This window comes from Lactuca virosa, chromosome 2, assembly GCF_052849685.1.
Source record: "Lactuca virosa cultivar CGN04683 chromosome 2, Lactuca_virosa_CGN04683_v6, whole genome shotgun sequence".
NCBI lineage: Eukaryota > Viridiplantae > Streptophyta > Magnoliopsida > Asterales > Asteraceae > Lactuca > Lactuca virosa.
This window is the reverse complement of record NC_136427.1, coordinates 138,794,971-138,815,030: the sequence shown is the minus strand read 5'-3', so window position 1 is coordinate 138,815,030 and position 20,060 is coordinate 138,794,971.

Below are 20,060 nucleotides of genomic sequence, written 5' to 3'. Positions count from 1 at the left end.
TCCTAACTTTCGTTCCTTGTTTCATTTTTGTTCAAAGGTTATTGTTCACGTTAAGCATTCGACTGCCTTCACATTCCACTTCCTTCTGAATCATTCAATATAGGGTCACAATTCGCACATGAGGGAAGACTTTAGACGTCAAACTCATATTTGAAGAATAACAAAATTTGCAAAGTCATAATGGGAACCAAACGATCTTGGTAATGTTTTCAATTACATTATTTTAATTTTTTCTTTATAAAAATCAAAAATCCAAAAAGATTTTATTATTTTTGTTTTCGTTCTACAAAAATAATAAATCCAAAAAGATTTTCTCATTTTTTTTCTTTTCATTATTAAAAGAAAAAATCGAAAAATATTTTGGTTCTGTTTGATTTTTTTGGGAATCTCATTGTAGAAATGTGTTTCACTTTCGTATGCCAAATGAGCACATTCAAAGGGATCAGGTATGACTCGAAACTTTGTACTAGTTAAGCGTCCCTAGAAGCATGTTGCAGCATGTTGTCCTCAAGCCTCATAGACTCTTTGTGTTCGAAGCCTTAATGAAACTCTCATATGAAAGTTTCATCCCAATCAGGTTGTATTCACATTAGTTGACGAGCTACCTTTCTCTTCTCATGATGAGTAAAGAGATTTCTGTTATGTCCAAATCTTTTGCAGAGGTACAATGAATTCTTTTAACCAATCTTACCCAAAATTTCTTTCACACTCACACACAACGACACATACCCTTGACATCTCTGGTTGAAACCTACAAGGATATAGGTATGTCAAAAATCTATTTTTATGATCCGGAATCATTTTTTCGTGATGAAGGTGAAACCCATCAAACCTAAAACTAATAATTGATGGTGAACATTCTTGTTGACGATTTTAGCGAAACATTTGTTTCAATGTACCGCTTTCGATGTTTAAAATCTCATTTTCATTCGTAGTGCGTGATCTTAATGAAATGTACTAATCCCAAGTCATTTTTTCCAAAAAAAAAGGATCCAAATTTTCATTTCTTTTTGTAATGAGATTCTATTTGAACATCTCTTCTGTGACTTTCGTTACTTAAATTTTTTCCAAACCCTACCTGTTCTTGACTACACTGGTCATCTAAGTATTTTTACATAAAGCTTCATACCTATTTTGGGCTGTGAACTTGTGTGAAAACGAAGCTACCTTCGAACCTAAAGAAAAAAAGAGGCCCTACGTTACTCTTAAAAGAGTTTTTTTATTGTAGTTCACATGATACCACACATGCAATTCATCATCTCTCTTGATGTTGAATGAGGAGATATTTGTCTGGGATCATGTTGCTTTTATATCAAAGAATCTTTGGTATCACAATCCATACAATTTTTTTAAAATTTATTCCATCTTTTTCTTTGGAACACTTAAGAACTAAAATCCTCGAGGATATGAGTATTACCAACTCTATCTTAGATTTCGAAAAGTTTGACTTATGATTTCACTTATCCTTCCCATAAGTGAATGAGCCTAGCATCCATGCCGAAGGATGGTTCTTTCTTGGTAATGAAACCTATGATGGTTCTTATCCGGCTAGGGGAAGCAAAAGATCAGCTGGATGTGATGGTTCAAGATTTTCACGGGAATTTAGGAGAAAAGTGATCATCACTTTTACACATGGCAGTTCTAACGGTGTCAGTTAAATAACTAATATTCCACGTGGCATTTTTTCATTGGGCAATGGTTTGAATTCAAAATCCATGCCAATAATATAAGAAAAACGTTCCTTCCAATTTTCAGTTTATGCTCTCTGAAAATTCTCAAGAACCCTAAGTGTTCTTCGCAAAATTTCTCTCCAAAATTCTCTGTGCTTTTCTAAGATGGCTGCCTCACAACACAATGTCGATCAAATTAAAACCAATGATGATGAGATTTCACAACCAACGATGAAAATTTCGCATACATATCTTCGTCTTGTTCCGTCTCTCGGTGCGTATCCGGCTGAACTTCAGATGCTTGTTTAAACATTGAACAACTCTATTCTTTCGTTTGCTTTGTCTGCATCATTATCCATTCTGATTCAATGGTTATATATTGCTACTTAAACTGTTGTGTATAACAAGACGACCAAAGTTGTTATGTTTCAGATATCGTCTTCCAAACAAAGAAACTTACAAAGAAGTAGTTCACACAAATTTTACAGTTACCTTCTTCACATAATTTCTACGAAGTCCCAACTGATCAGGTCATGTACATGTTTAATGAGATGGGACATCAACCCACTATTACGACTATCATTCATTTTAATAAGTCAAGCCTACCCTGTGTTTGGAGTTTCCTTTTTGGGATTGTTTTAAGGTGTTTGATAGGAAGGAGTTATTGGATTGATAAGGCCAATCTTGAGGTTTATTTAGTGGTTGTTGGTCTGTATTATGGTCTTAATGTCGACTATGATTATGTGTTGTGGGGGGAGTTTGGAACATCTATTTCTCATTCAAAACTAGCGACTGGGGTATCGAGTGCTAGATTTTGGGGGTTGATCCTGAAGGAGATATACAGTCAAGAAAATATTCTTGTTCCATAAAATGTTGATACTACCGAATTCCCATCGATGAAAATATATACCAAAGGTAGTTGTGGATGTTGCTACGATATTTTTAGTGGTTGCTCGAATCCCGAATTCGATGCTCAAAATGGTGGATCCTAAAAATCCATTGTTGGTGAAATATTTGCTTTCTATCAATTCTACTCAAACTGTTGTTCTACCTCCAAAGGTTTCTCAGAAAGGGGCAGAACGACCATCGAAAGGGTCTAAAGCTAATAAGACAAAGTAACAAGTAGACAAACCAAAAGAAGTGGATGAGGGATTTGGCTAAGTAAACTATACCCACGAGGACTGGTAAAGGGGTACTTAAATGAACTAAGAAATCTTCTAAGAAACCTTTTGATTCTGAAAGAACGAAACCTACTCAAGAGCCCATTGTCGAAATTGTTAAGCCAATAGCTTAGACAATTTCCATGGAGAATCATGTTCCTAGTACAGCTACAATTACACGAGAAGATGAACCCACTGCAAAACATAGTGGTTAAAAAAGAGTTCAGAAGCTACAGTTTACCAGGAAGGGTGTTTTAATCCATGAGGTTTCGACTCCACGATCCCCAACTGTAATGAATCATCAAGATTTAGATGTTTCTCAAAGGTTAAAGAAGCGAAAGCATCATCAAGCCGAAGTTCAATTTGAGAATGTAACAGTAAAGACTGAAAATGATAATGATAGAGATGAGTCACACACTCAATTTGTGGATTCTTTTCATGTTTCACCATGAAAGGATACCCCTGTCAAATCGACTTTCGAGGAGACACGAATTCCTGATATCACTGCAAACGTATCTGATATGGGTGCAAACATCGAATCAGGTTAACAACAAACCACAACCATACCTGAGAAGGAGATAGTCAAACCATCCAGTGTTTCACATACCAAGTTCATTATGGAGGACGTCGAAACTACAAACATCACTGTGTACTTATCTAATAAGGACAAAAATGTCAACATGGACGAAGGGATGCAGTCAGTTGAAATAACAGAACAACAACCATCGAAACATTAACTGTTCTACTACCACCAACATCACTAATTACTTCCTCGATTCCTGTTACAATATTTTAACCAACCTTTGTTGGGGTTATGCAAGAACCAATTGAAACTCTTTTCTCATCACAATTAACTGAGGCCGGGAAAACAATTCCAAAAGACGAAGCTGGTGATGATCATAAGATGGTTTCTTTTGCTGATCTTCAATTCGACCATGAGGAGGAATATATACCTGATGACTTAATAATGTCAAGTAAAAAATTCAAGATTTTAAACTCCAAGATGAATTCCATTCTTCTATTCTTGGCTAACACCGGAAGTAAGCACTCTATCAGTGGTGTCGAAGTCGAGTATCTCCTTAAAGCTCAAGAGTTTCGATTGAAGACTTTAATTGAAGATGTTGATAAGCGTAGTGATGATCGAGTTATCAATCAATCTCGTACATTCAATAATGAGATTTCTCAGTTGCGTGATGTATCAAAAGAACGTCATGAACTTTTTGAGAAACAACTTGCAGAAACAAAAGTTTTTCTTGAGACTTAACTGAAGCAAATTCAAACGATGATGGATACATAGGTGAAGAAATTTAATGAAAATTCCTCTTTGTTACAGAAGAAGATGGATGTTGTAGCCAATGCACCTACAAGATTGATCGAAGATATCACCGCTTTTAACAAAAATTACTCGAATGATCTTTGAGTCAAGACGGAGACAGATGAGAAAGTTTTTGTCAAGGTTGAAGAATTCTTGTCTGACATGAAGGAGATGTTATTGAAATTTGAATTTTCGACTCAATCATCCAGACTCCCAACTAATGCTCCTTGTCCAATGCACGTTTCGCAAGGGGGGGGGGTATAGGGGTTGGTTCATCGAAAGCTTTTGGTGAAGATATTGGAGTTGTTGTGGGGAAAGTAATGTCGACTTAAATACCAACAACCAATTAGATGAAGCCTATTATATTAGCTTCAACAACAACATCAAGAACTGGAATTACCACACAAACGAGAGCTCAAACAAAAGGAGTCTCGATTAATAAAAGTGCAGGAGGATCCAGTTCTACCTTAGTCAAATCAAATTCCAATACTGATCTAAAAGACAAAGGAAAAATCATTCAAGTTGTACAAATTAATGAAGAAAAGAAGAAATTACAAGTTGCCAAATTGGAGAAACAGAGACAGATAAAAAACATTCTAAGGCAAAGAGAAAACGACCCACCAGGCTTGAACAAGGGAGATCCCAAAGGGAATTGGTGTTATGAAATTATTAAAATTGTTGTGCTTGCGAAGAATGATGAGTTCCTAAAAAGGACAAAGAAGACTTATGACAGAGAGAATTCAGAATTCAATCAACTTGATTTTCCAATAAATCATAAGTTATTCACATCTCCACAGTTCAAGATTGTAGATAATTTTAATGATAAAGATGAATACAAGAAGTTGAAGATTCGATTTCATGCTATTTTGGGAAAGAGTGCGAAAGAAGTTTGGTTTCCAGTGAAGATAGTGAAAGTGATGACGATAGTGCATGACACGTTATTCAAAGGACTACTACCAAAATTTTGTTATATTGTCGTAAGGGAAAATCACATGGTGTTCGGGTTCACAGTGGCAGATTTTCCTCTGATGAAGTTAAATGATCTTATCACCATAACGAAGATCCCGAGTAGCATCGATGTGCCGAAAATTACAGAGACAAACAAGGATGCTTTCATTGTTGGTTTTGCTAACATCTTGTTTTTTCTTGACATCTATTATGAGTATCTAGCTATCAGTGACATTGATCTAGCCTTAGCTATCAACAAGACTTTGAAAGTGACTTAATCGTTGCTTAAAGGAAGAATGAACATAGATAAATTTGATGATGGTGAGATCATACATGAAACATCCATAAAATTCATGAAAAATTTTAAACTTTTTAAAACAACCCATAAATCATCAACGTTTACAAATAGTTTTCAAAATAGGTTTAATATCTGAGTATTCCCAAAACCATAAAACAAAACTCGAAGAGGTACACGATCACGCCTTCGCCTTCCCGCAATCCTCTAAGGTACCTGAAACATAATCCAAAACTGTAAGCCCAAATCTTAGTAAGTACCCCCAAAATACCAACACACAAACAAATAACATATATATAATAACGACATGTAATGGGTCCATAGCTAACAGACTAGATTACTCCTGAGCCCACATCATAAGTTTGGCTTGCCCTCGGCCCACAACTTATGTCTGGCTTGCTCCCTGACTGGATCAGTCCTTGGACTGAATACCACTAAGCCCTCAATACGAGTCCGATATGCCCTTCCCAACCCTCAGCTCATATCTGGAATGCTCATGAGCCCTCAGTATGAGTCTGGCATGCCTTCCCCGAGCCTCAGCTCATATCTGACTTGCTCCAGGGTTTGTTGGTTACCGCACGGAGCAGTATAACCTCAACCCAACCCACACTATGTCAATATATAACAAATAAAATCATACACATATAATTAGACAGTATCACAGGTAGTCCTACAGCTCTACCAGACTAACATATCAAAACTAGCATGCATATCTATTCTAGACTTAGCATATCAACGAATATCAGATTATCAGACCAATGGTCCGTCCCTTGTGCCTTAGACCCGTGAGTATATTGAGCAAAACTCACCTCACAAGCTGAACAGAGCATATAAGGGACGACTCCGAATCTCAACTCTCTACTCGATGCCTACATCCACCAAGTGACCAATTCCATCAAAATCCCAAAATACCCTCAAATTCAAAATTGTTCAAACTCAAAGTCAACTGGTTAAAATCAATAAACCCACTGAGTCAACCCAGCCGAGTGAACCCAACTTAGTGAACTCAATATGGGCTGACCCATGCGAGTACACGGGGCGTACTCCCGATGTACACTCAGTGTACACGAGGCTGCGCAGAAGACCACCATCGGGGTGGCTGACCGGGTACGCGGCGCATACACCAAGCTACGCGGGGCGTACCCTCGAAATCCCATTTTCTTCATTAAGTGCTTGATGGCTTCAACACTTAAGCTCATACTTTAGATACACGGTCCTGAGGCAGACTAGGGTCATAAAGTTTCCAACTTTATGACTTTACACGCCCATAAAGTCCTTAACACAAGGTCTTAATCCATTAAGACCTTCTACAAGATGCATGGACCCAAACTAGCTAAAGCGACCTCATTTTTATGGCTTAGGACCCTTCCTAGGGCCTGGAAGGACAGCTCAAACATCTAAAACCAATCATGCATAAAAATAGGACTTTTGAGACAAGAAGAACAACATAAGGTTGCCAAAATGAGATCCAAGCAAACAAATCATCCAGGTGAATACTTTTTACCTTTTAGAACTCCTTAGGAAGGTAATGATCAAGGATCCACAAGCTTTCCTCAACTTCTAAGCTCCTTGATGCAACTCCTTCTTCCTTAAGCACACCAAAAATACACTTTTAGCTCAAACACACTCTTAAGGGACTAGGGTTTGCCAAAAACGACTCAAAGGGTATGGAGGATAAAAAGGTGGGGAGAAATGAGCCAGAATGATGCTTATATACCACCCAAACCCTAAAAATTAGGGTTTTCTCCTGACAAGAGTACGCCCCACATACATGAGTGTACGCCCAACGTACTAGGGTGTACCCTAGTACGCTCACCGTACCCTAATGTACGCTTAGCATACTCATCCTACTCAAATTACCAAATTGCCACAAGGCTTCAAGGCTCATTCCCATGAACTTAGGGACTAAAATGTCATATGCTAAAACCGTAGGGATGAATTTAGAAGTACCTGAATCTCAGGATGTTACAATACATCAACCACTTGGTGTGGTATTACAAGGAAAGAATAAGAAAGGAGAGCTGACCAAGTTTTTTTTAAGTAACTAATATTAAGATGTACAGAAACTATCATTTCACGAATCTCCTAATTCGCATCAACAACTGTAAAAAGAATGATAATGAAGACAAGGCATAAATTAGAAAGATCATTCTATGGTACATGGAGATTCTCAGGGAGCTTTTGCAAACATTAAAAATGATAGCTTGAAGTTTCGACTATTCTCACTAAGGGGGAGATTGTAGGGTTGAATGTAGATAGTGAGAATCGAAAGTTGTTTCTTTCAGTTTTTGTCTGTAAGTGTAGAAAGTTGTTCAGTTTCGACATGTTATCTATTTACACGACAATGTAGTTTCGAGACATCAAGTTTAGTCCTTGTATTTTCTGTACATCTGTTGTACCCTATAAATAGGGTAAGTACATAGGTCAGAATATGAGTTCGAACATTCACATTACAGATTGTACTCTTTCTCTCTTGTACTCTTCAGATGTTGAATTGAGCAAATCGGATCTTATTTAGATCTTTGTGTCTTTCGTTACTTTTTCTTAATTAGTTGATTCGTTTATCAATATTTAACATGCTACAAAAGCCAAGAACTTACTGAAAGATGACAAGGAACTAAAGGATGAATTGGTAAAGGTGACCGCAAAGCATGATGCGAAGACCAAGTTCCAAATAAATGAGACACACACCGCTTATGAAGTTGGGTACTTTGAACTCCAATCCACTATTACAGGTCTACATAGGGCAGTCACGACAAGGGAAACACTTGATGAAATCAATCAAGTCACCAAAGATATCAAAACTTACATGATCAACCAAAGCCTGATGACCACCAACGAATTGAGCTCACAAATGTTGAGAAGGTTCTACCAAACCTACCAGTTACTTTAAGAAGTGAAAGCTATGTTTGAGGAGAACGGAGTGCCTTCTTCCTCAAAAGGGGGAAATACTCCCATAATCAAAGTTAGCTCAAAGTATCCTTCACCACAAGGCCATCAATCTCCCCCACAAGAACAAAATCCACCGCAATCAACTCCAAAGTCTCCTTAAAAACAAAAAACTCCAACTCCAATCCAATCTCCACCGAAGACCTCTCATATCAAACAAGCAGAGCCAGAGCCCTCTATGTCTTCTGACAAAACATATGACTCTCCTGCCACCAACCAGAGAAAGTTTGACTAGAGATCAGCCAAAATGGTTGAATATATCTGCCAAACTTCAGGGGTTGATATTTGAATGGATGAAACATTAGTCAAATCTTGGGTGAATCCTATGCGAAGAAATTTGGACATAGATTACGTCCCACAACTGACGTATGTTGAACCTCCTTCTGATGGCTTTAGGGACATTCCTTTATCTCTAAATGCAAATTACTTCCCAGTCTTTGAGCCATCTGATATTCGCATCCCTTATGAAAGAAGACTTCCCATAGAGTTTAAGAGGCTAAATGCTTTTCATCAAAAACATGGAAAGACAATCAAGGAAATCTGGTCAAATGATGCTCCTGAAGCAATCAAAAATTCAAGTTTCGATCATTCAAGAATGCAACCTTTTATCAATACACACACACACACACACACACTCTTTCTCTCTCTCTCTTTCTCTCTTCAACAAAGAATATTACAGCACTCAAGAAGACTTCGTCTACATGAATCCTTAAGAAATTCTTGCAATTTCTAGGGCATCCAAGAACAAGATTGAAGAGCATGACAACATGAAACCAACATATGCTAGAGCCCGTGACTTTCTCAAAACTCTAGTATGTAACTTTGCGATGATTGATGCTGAAACCTACCCCCTCTTTGCAGAGAAGATAATTTTTCCTCCATTTGAACATGCTTCATTCGTTACCGAAGGATTTGAAAATCTGCGCCTCGGTGCCACAAGTTATCCTGATCTTGGCATCATTTTCAAGCTCTCCAAAGACAGCAAGAATCACTGCCTTCCAGCCTTTGCATTTCATCGTTGCTCCAAGATTCAACTTGAGTACACTATAACTTATGTTGAAAAATCAAATTTCACCACCAAATAAGTGAAATTTTAAATCACAAGTAGATTCAAGTGGATCATTGAACTCAGGAAGTTCTTGATGGGTTTTGAGCATAACAAACAAACACCTAGGTGTGCATGCAACCCTAATTGAAGACTATGTTTTCTCTAATTGAACATACACCATTTGAACATCAATTGGGAAACCATAAATCTACTAGTATATTTTCGAAATCAATACTAGGGTTAAGAAAAACATTCCATAATTGTTATATAGTAATAACAATACAAACCCTTAGTGTTGTTGAAGCTTAGAGAGCAAGCACCACAAATGTCGTGCCTCTAATGGTTCACACCCAAACTCTAGCGACCAAGGAACTTGAAGAGAAAGAGGAGAGAGGTAGAATTTCGGCCCTAGATTCTCTAAGAATGTTTTGACGAAAATATGAGGCCCAGGGGTCTTTATATAGTGTACCCAGAAAACCTACATAAGTCCCAAAACAATAAAATAAAATTACCTTACTCTTGGTATTTATATGGTTTCCTAATTATCCTCCGAGGATAATTCTAGATATTCTAGATATTCAAGATCCTCTAAAACCATAGAAAAACATCCAAGGCTCTAGGATGGTTCTAGAATGTATCTTGTTCAACTATTGAACAATTGCACTTTAGCCCCTGTACTTTTAATTAATTCCTTTAATCCTAAAATTAATTCCAATTAATTTCAGATTAAATATTAATTAAATATTGCTATTTCTAATTAATATATTATTCTCATAACATATTAAAAAATTATTTATTTCAATTTATTAATCAAATAATAAATTCAACCTCTCTCTCCGAAAGTCATCCTGTCTAGTTGCTTGTTTTAAAGGCAACCCAAAAGGACTGTGCTACTATCAATTCAAGTATATACTAATTATAGTTATGGGCTTACACAACTAATCCAACAGTCTCCCACTTGGATAAGTCTAATAACTAAAGTTCTCAGTATAACTTTTAAAACTGATTAGCAAATTGTAGCTCTCAAAGCCGATGTCGAACTCTGACCCAGTTAGTTACATGTCCTAAGATAAGTGATCAAATATTCCTCCGCTCTACAAGATATCATATGGACATGAGACATGGATTATAATCAATCATATTGTCCAAGTTTTGTTTCATGATTTCTGATTTATGACGACTGATTCAGACTACCAATTGAACACATCAGTTCAGTCTAGGCTTGGCCAAGCGCTTTAGTTGTTGACATCAAATCATCGAGAGGCCCACATATATCGCCTTTTCCATTAGGGCAAACGGAACGGATAAACTTCAAGTTATATGCTTGCACTATTCACTCATCAAATCATGCACAATAATATGTTTTATAACATCAAGTTACTGATGCGTTTACGTATTATCAATGCACAACTGACTTGTAAACAACAAATCATATATCTCCGTTTCAAGAATATAAGATATTATCATCTCAAAATTACTCGTGATGTAATCCATGAAGTAATTCTCTGAGTGTGGGTTTATCCAATACTCAAAATCCCCATTTTCCAAGTACTCATGAACACTGTAGCAAAACCATTGCTATGTCTAATCACTATAGGCAATCTACAATTCAAATCATTACAATCTTAATTCGCTACTTACTTTCAAAAGTACGAGCGACTGTGGATGTTTGAATAATCCAATTATTCGGGAAGTAAAACATGCGAAGTGAAACACCATAATAACCTAACTAACTATGGTCTCAAAACTATTGAATACAAATAAAACGCTTATTATTTAATCACCATATTAATTAGACTTTATTCATTGTATAATTTTTTGAGTAATCAACCAAACACTTGAGTTAAACATCAGTCATGCCATGTTATAAACATGCATACTATGTCCCTCTATGGTCCTTCCTTTGTGAACAGATCGATTGGACACAATTCCAATGATGCTCATTTCACAACTTCAAATTCTTGTCACTACTAAATGTGTTAGAGTTCAACCTTACATGCAATATCATTTTGTGATGTCGAGGCTTCAAAGTCACAGAGACTTCGCCAACAATATTACAAAATGTTCCATTGAAACTTTGTTACTTAAAACAATTCCATGGTAACGAAGTCTCAAATTCAAGATACACTCCTTGAACATCTTCCTTGCATTAAAGTTCCTAACTCACACATAGATTTTATCATCAACTTCCACTATGGAAATATTTCCATTTTCCCATATGACTATCAATTCTGAATAAGAGTCACCTCCATTCAAAATTTTGTCAATATGGTCCGTCCAAATTAATACTATACTTCAAACTGTCTACAAACAACCGATCTTCAGTAAACCTTAGAGTGTTCTTGACAGTTGTTTAATACTTTAGTCACACCAAGTTCTAGTCCTTTTTTCCCTCTCAATACCCAAGGCATTTGGAAAAATCAGAACAAGTGAATATTATAGCATATGTAAACAATCCTATATATCCGAAGCATATGGGACTTGATACATAATGTCTTACATAAAGATCTGCTATCTCATCAGTCTCTTGCTATAATATTTCCATATATCGAATTCCCTATGTTGAACCATTTCAACACGATATTCATATATGTCTAAGACCAAGTTTTATTAAAACCTTCAATCTAAACTTTTAGATTTTAAATGAAGTATGAGTGCCCTCTCCCCTAAATCTTTTTATAGCGAAACAATTCCCAAACTTCGCAATTTGCAAATTTGAAATCTTTATTTCATACAATTTTTATTGCCAACTTGCAACACTTAGCACAACAAATATGCTCCCAATAGCACAACAATTATGCTCCCACTAGCTTTGACATGTATCCAGAAATCAACTGAACTTCTAGAAATCAATACTTTTTGACTTTCTTTCTAAAGTTCAGATTTCTGATAGGCGATGCTTTGATAAGTCTTCATCTAGACTTCTCAATCTTATACACCTTCATTAGATAGCATATGTGTGTGTTTAAACACTTTCAGAACGTATAGCTGTAAGTCCTGATCGATCAAACTGTTTCTTGCCATTTCTCACAATTCGAACTATGAAAAGGGATGTCGTAATCATATTGCGAATTTGAGAATGCAATTAACACAACCACTAACCAAAAAGATATTTATCAAATCTTTAAAATGTACTAGCGAAAGTGTTTGTGACAACTTGAAAATTTTAGAACAAACGAGGCCTAAACTTTAACCATGTACAAGTGAATTCGCAAACGTAACTTTGACACAATAGAACTTGGAATGGCTTAAGGGCATGTTTATATAAGTTATAATACAATTATACCTTGAAAACCATGTAGTAATAAACCTTAGAAGTTAATACAAGTTAACAGGACCTTAAGGAATCAGAGGAGTCAACATAAGTCAAAATGATAAGTCTAAAAACATGGAATTGTAAACCACTTCCTTTATAGAAGTCAAGACCGAAATCAACTACTTAGAGTCCCATAGGACCGAAAACAACATCGTAAAACCTCACCATGGCCGAAAACACCTAGGTAAAGCCCTATAAGGCCGAAAATCCTTCACCCTAAGACCGAAATCTACTTAATGGATGGTGTTTATGATGATTTCGGTCATGCTTGACCGAAATCACCCCTTGTTGGCCGAAATCCCCCTTAAAACCTTTGATATTTTATGCAACTTGATTGGATATTCATGTTCCCAAGAAGATAATTACACATCCCAATGAAAACATCACCTCATCTTATCTTACTTCCTCTTATATAATACACGATTTAGGATCCTTTCAAACTCATTTCCCAGTAAACAAACTTTCACATATGCTCTCAAAACTCAAACCCATATTACTTTCAATACTTGAGATCAAATATCCTCTGGAGCATCTTCAAAAGTTACCCAGATGCAAGCTCTTCAAGTTTGATCCTGAAGACCTTATTGTAAGTTCTTTCATTTTATCTAGTGTTTATTCAACACTTTAAGTCATTAGTTCACTCTAATTCACACATTATTATGTGTTTAAAACCGTTAGGATACAACGCCCTTCCCGTATTCTAAATCAAGGATCACCGTTTTATCTCGTTATCTAACCGCAACTACATATAAGGTGAGTTCATACCCCTACATTTTCAAGCCTCTTTTTCTATGTTTTAGGGGGGGGGGGGGATACAACTAAACATGCATGAATATTTACATTAAAACGCAAACATTTAAATACATTATTTTACCATTTTTACCAAAAGTGTTAAATACACGAAACGGTTTTACTATCAATCGCATATGATTTCACGAACAACATTTTGATAAACATAACATTATTCATACAAATATATATATATATATATATATATATATATATATATATATATATATATATATATATATATATATATATATATATATATATATATATATATATTTCGAGTACAAAACATTAATTTCATTAAAACTTTACAAATATAGTTTACGAAACTTTACCCCTTTTTAACTCGTTGAGCAAAGGATAAAAATTATATAAAATACATATATAATGGTTTTACGACATTTTCGACGTTATCCTGGAAATATGGGATAACGTCATTTACAAACGTTTTCATATCAAAAACACGTACACTGGTTGAATGGAAATTGTGAGACACTGTCTTCAATCGTACCTAACTGAGGTTTATTCGCAAGTCCTGTATTTATAACCGGAATATCCGATACAAGAGCGTGATACTTGTGTATAGATCTATACGAGACTGATGATCCCACACACTAGTTATTAGCTACAGCCAGACCGGCAGGATACGGGTGACAAATGTCATAAATATCTCAGCGCCTGAAGAATGACGAGGCAAGCATTACATCTTAAAATTGCGGTTATAGAAACTCACATAGTGAAACGACGATACGTTTATTATACACGGAAACACACTTCTTCAAACGGTTTTATATACGAATAAAACTACATATTACTACTTTAATGTATGGAACACACTGGTACATTTCGGTTTTGGAACTTTTACAGCTTACATCTCATTCATTAGAAAATATCGGATTTTATGGAATAAACATCATCATTTTACAAGTAAACGGCTTACATCTCATTCTTTAGAAAATATTGGATTTTTTGGAACAAACACCCTTACTTTACAAGTGAATAGCTTACATTTCATTTATTAGAAAATATCGGATTTTCTGGAAACAAACACGATATATTTACACGGAAAGGCTTACTATTTTTCATAACTAACTCTTATGAACTCACCAACTTAATTGTTGACACATTTTCAAACAATTTGTGTTCTCAGGAAATCAGTAAAACAGGTAAACACCCACTTTTGAGGATGGGGCGCTAAGACGTCAAACAAGTCTTTTTGTCATCATATTGTCATTGACTTTTGAAACATGTAACACTTACAATGACGTAACTTTTTCAATTATATATATGATGGTCATGTTTGCTTTCTTTACTATTATCCAACTGTTATGATACAATAAACAAAAGTCATCCACCCCCAGACATTTCCGCCATCCTGGTTTGGGGGTGTGACTAATTGGTATCAGAGCGTTGTTTATAGTGAACTAAGTATATCAAACCACATAAGATATACAAACTATAAATACAATGGGACTAAAACTCTCTGACGTAACATTTTCGTACAAGTATACTTTGGAATTGTTGGGTATTTAGTGTTGCGTCAAGGGCTTTATTTTGTATATTCGGATTGGGCCTGTCCATCCGTGATTATTGATTAGGGTTAAGCTATAAATAGTGCATGCATGTATGCCTTAGTTACGTTGGTGATTATTATTATTGTTGCTTTGTAACCCTAAACACCTCTACAGTCGAAGTTCTTAATCGAGCTCTTCTGAGGTGTTAAAGTTTAATCATTCGACATCAGTTAAACCATTCTTGTGTTCTTCATTACGTTGTTTATTGCGTTTCTGCTGAGAATCAATCGATCCTACTAGAACTTTGTTCTAACAATTGGTATCAGAGCGGGTTCTTGTAGATCTCAGCGATTTTTGCAAGAATCGATCTTGTTTATGGCGAAATTTTATCTTGAATCTCACCTTGTTCTTCACGTTTTGTAAGTTTTCTGAAAAGAAAAAGGCTAATACCTCGTTTTATTGCAAAATCTTGTTCATATCTGTTATCTTCTACCCATTCTATCATATGATTTGTTCTTGAATCGTGTTCTGGAAGAAAATTAGAAGAAAATTTTCGTGTTCAGATCTACTTTATCTCTTTAAAAATCATTTCAAATCTATTTTCTCTCTCTAGAAACTATCTCAGATCCGTTTTCTCTCTCTAGAATTCTTGTCAGATCTACTTTCTTTCTCTTCAAGTTCTGTCACTTGTTGAAAATCTAATGGTTTCACCAAACTCATTGTTTTTATCTTCTGTTTTTGATCTTGGATTAAAGATCACTGATCCAAATTTTCGTCTGGGATTAAGGAAGTATTGGCGTTTGTACAATCAATATGTGGATTGAGATGCTATAGAGATGTATAATGTCTTCGTTGATGGGGAGATAGATAAGTTCACAAGTTGTAATCAATATGGAAGTTGTGTCTTAGTAACTGATGAAGTTTTAATAGATCAATTTCGTATTATTAAAGCACAATTAGATCTGAAAAATGAACAGCAGTTGGAGTTAGATAGAAAAAGAAAAGAATTTGCTATGAAAGAAAGAAAAGAAAAAGAAGAAGTTCATGTTGTTCTTCAAGTTTTTGAAGAAAAAGTGACTCCAAATGTTCTTGTTGAGGGGAGTCAAGTGGTTCATGTGTTTCAGATGAGTTACAATCCGAATTTAGTTGTTCTGAAGATGAATCTCAAAGAAAATCTTTGGAAATCATGAAAGTAAAGACATTTTGTTCTATTGGAACAACAATAGATGATTTATTGTGTTCTGATGATGTCTTTGAAGGATTGGTTCCCCACAGAAAGCCAATAATTCAAGATGTTCATATTTATCAAACTCCTAAGGATTGTGTTCAAAAGTCTTGAAATGTTCATATTCAGAAAGAAGAAAAAGTTGTTCAGATCCAAAATTTGTTTCTGAAGCCTAGAAATAAGAGAAGGAAGAAGAAGAGAAAGAACAAGAGTAAAACAAAGAAGGTTTGGATGCCCAAGGTACAAGTACCCAATGCTTGTGAAAAGGTTGAGAAAGTTGATGTCAAGCATGCTCAAAAAATCTCTGATTCTCATTTTTCTTCAATTAAAATTGTTAGAAGTTGGAAGGAAAAGAAAAGAGAATTCGGTTGGTTCAATGAAGTTTTTGGAAATTTTTGTTTTCCAACTAAAAGACGGGTATTATTTTCAAAAGATGATAGATTCTCTTCAAATACGTGGGTATGCAAGAAACCAACTTCTATCTTGAATCTTAAATGAGTACCAAAAGTCCCATAAAAAGTTATGTCCTTTATCAGATTAAAAAAAAAACGAAAAGGGGACAAAGTCTTGGTGAAATCTGGTGGATTTTGTTCAAAGATATGCAATTATGTTGAAGAAATCAAATTTATTGATTTTTTAAGTGTTGGAATTGACAAAAGGCTGAAAAAGGTGAAAAAGTGGGTGAAAAGTGACATTTTCTGATAAAAGTAGGCTGCCACCTGACACATTTAAGCAAAAAGGGTACAAACTGTCAGTCTATTGCAACAGAAGGGGCATATTCGAAGTTATGGAAATACAGGGGTTAGTTTTGCTGTTAAGGGCTTTGGGTACAAAATGCCACTCCATTAAAACGAAAAGGGGTCTTAGTGGAACTTTGATCAATTGCTTAAATTGGTTCCTGTAAATCGACGGTGACGAACTCAGAATGAAGAAACCAACCGAACATCCAAAAGCAAAAGTCTATGAAGCGAAGTCAAGTTTGAAGGTTTTTTTATTGAAGCGAACGTTTGCTTTGGGTGTGGCATCAACGAAATTGGGAGCCAAACTCGCGATTAAGAACCGAACTCACAAGAGCCGAACCCGAATATACTGTTCATAACCGAACGTTCGATTGATTTCGGTTTGGGTATGAAATTGAAGCGAACCTGCAATTCGCTTTCGTTCCTTGATTAGCTCTCGGTCCTTGATTAGCTTTCGGTCCTTGATTAGCTTTCGGTTCATGAACAATCGATTGGGAGCGATAGGAACGAATCTGGATTCACAGTTGGAACCGAATGCCACAAGAGGCGAAGGTTGGTTCGTCAAGAACCGAACTCACCAGAATTTGCAGGTCAAGAAGCGAAAGTCGGGGGAAATCGGTTTCGCTCTGTAACACTTTTGTTCGTGTTCAAGCTTTATATTCTGCTTTCGTTTGTTGATTATGATTTTCACTTGGAATCAAATTCGCACAAGCCACTTTCGTTCGGAGATCAGTCGCACACTTGGAACGATGTGTAATCTTTAGAATCACAGTTCTTGACTCGATTTTGAAATCGCATTAACCGTAAACGAAGGCTCGCTTATAATTGAATGTGTAATCGATTTGGAATCGGGAGGTAAAACAGAAATCGATCGTATCAGCCTTCAGCGATTTCGAATATTACTAACTTGGGATTGAATGTTGCAACTAAAATCAGAAACGAGAATCGGAACCAATTTCTATTCTTGAAATCAATTTTGGAATTAAAATGATAAATGGTCTCGGAATCGGAATCGTAAAATGGCTTTGGGAATTGGTATATCGATCGGAAGGTTCATTCAGAATCAAAACTGAAATCAGTAGCTACGCATTGTACTTGGATTGTATTCTGAACTGGAACTGAAATCAGAATTTTGTCTCTCGGAATTTGAACGAAAATTGAAATCGGAATGATGCTATCCTGTCGATCAGAACTTGATTTCATTTTGTTATTTGGATTGAATAAGATTGTTCTTCAATTTTGACTTTTAAGAGTCAAAGGCATGTTTTTTTTTGCGTTCCAGTGAAGAAGACGACTTCTGTTACATTATTGGTCCCTGAAACTTCAGCTATTTTATAGTTTCGGTCCCCTGTGTTTGAACAACTTGGCAATTTACATTTATCTTCACAAGTCAAAAGCGTGTTATCTGACTCAATGAAGATGATGAGTAACTTTTCATTTCCTGTCCCCGAAGTTTGTGTGGCTTGACAGATTTATCCCCATATCCCAATATTTCACAATATTTTTGGGATTTTACCACTTTTACCCCTTCTTTCCCAAATGTTTTAGTTCCTAATCTTTTCTTTGGTCTTATTCTTTTTAAACCCTTCTAAATAATTGCTTATTTTCTATTCTTTTGTCTAAATTTAAAAATCGAAAAATACAAAATTATTTTTTGTTATTTTTCCGGTTTTAATTTTTGTGAATTGGGGATATTCTAAAAGAATTTATTTCATCATATCTGACGGGTTTTGAAGATTGTTGGTGATTCTTCTTAACTTTCCGGATTCTCTCCATGGTATTTGTTGAAGATTCAAGGGGGAGTGATGATTATTCAAGGGGGAGTTCATCTTTGGAGGATTATTTTTTATTTCTCTCGCTTTGAAGACCCCATGTGCTGATGTGTCTCATAATTTAGGGGGAGAAATGCCAAGAAGATCGGAAATCGTGATCTTCATCAGTTTCAACATCTAGGGGGAGATTGTTGAGTATTTGAGATATTGAAACTGATTTGACATATTTGGTTATTTAGGGAAGCCTTTTTAGGGTTAATCATTTATGATTCCCTACGGTGCCTTTATAGTAGAAGTTCTTAATCGAGCTCTTCTATGGCATTGGTTTTATATTAGACATTTATTTTATATTTATGGTAGATATTTATTGTTCCCTATAAATAATCATTAGGTTTACTTTTGGTGTAAGCTTTTTGATCAGATTAGGGTTTTTCTCTGTACGTTCATCTCATAATCAATACATGAAAAACCTTTATCAGATTTTTTGCATATTGTGGTGATTGATTCTTGATTGTTCTTGGTATTCCGCATTCGTCATCTCGGATTTATACCTAGCAATTGGTATCAGAGCAGGAGACTGTGTAATCAATACACATTCCTTCTGTTTGAAGAATTCTTAAGGGTTTGCGCTTTTATCGAATATAAAGAAGCCGTCTTCTTCCTGTCGACGGTAACTCTTGTGTTTGATAAAACCTAATCTCTAGTTTACAGGTCTGATTCTAGCATTTTCAAGAAAAGGCTCATCATGTCTCACGACGATACTTAAACTAATCCCATCAACATCTCCAACAACATTGGATCCACTACAAGGGTTCCCATTCCTTACACTCAAGACTATGAAGTATGGGCGCATCACTTTGAAGATTACGTAGTTGGATATGAAGATAATGGTTATCTCATCTGGGAAGTTATCACGCTCGGACCATTTGTTCACTCTGGAACGAACAGGACAGTGAAGACTCAAAAAGCATATAATCAGCTTGTGGCGGACGTAGATAAGATGCCACAGGATGAAAAGGACAAGGTGCTATGTAACATGAAAGCCATGAGAATGATCAGATTCACATTACAATCTGACACTTTTTGTTTAGTCGGTTCATGCACGACGGCTAAAGAAATCTGGGATAGGTTAAAAGAACTCTACTCAAACGATGAGGATCTAGAACACTCAATCCAAACCTTGTTGCTCTCAGAATTTGGAGTTTTCGAACAGAAACCTGAAGAGAAACTGATACAAACCTTCGATCGCTTCAATCATCTCCTAAGCAAGATGATCAAGCATGGTATTGAAAGAAAATTGATTGAGCAAAAGGTGACTT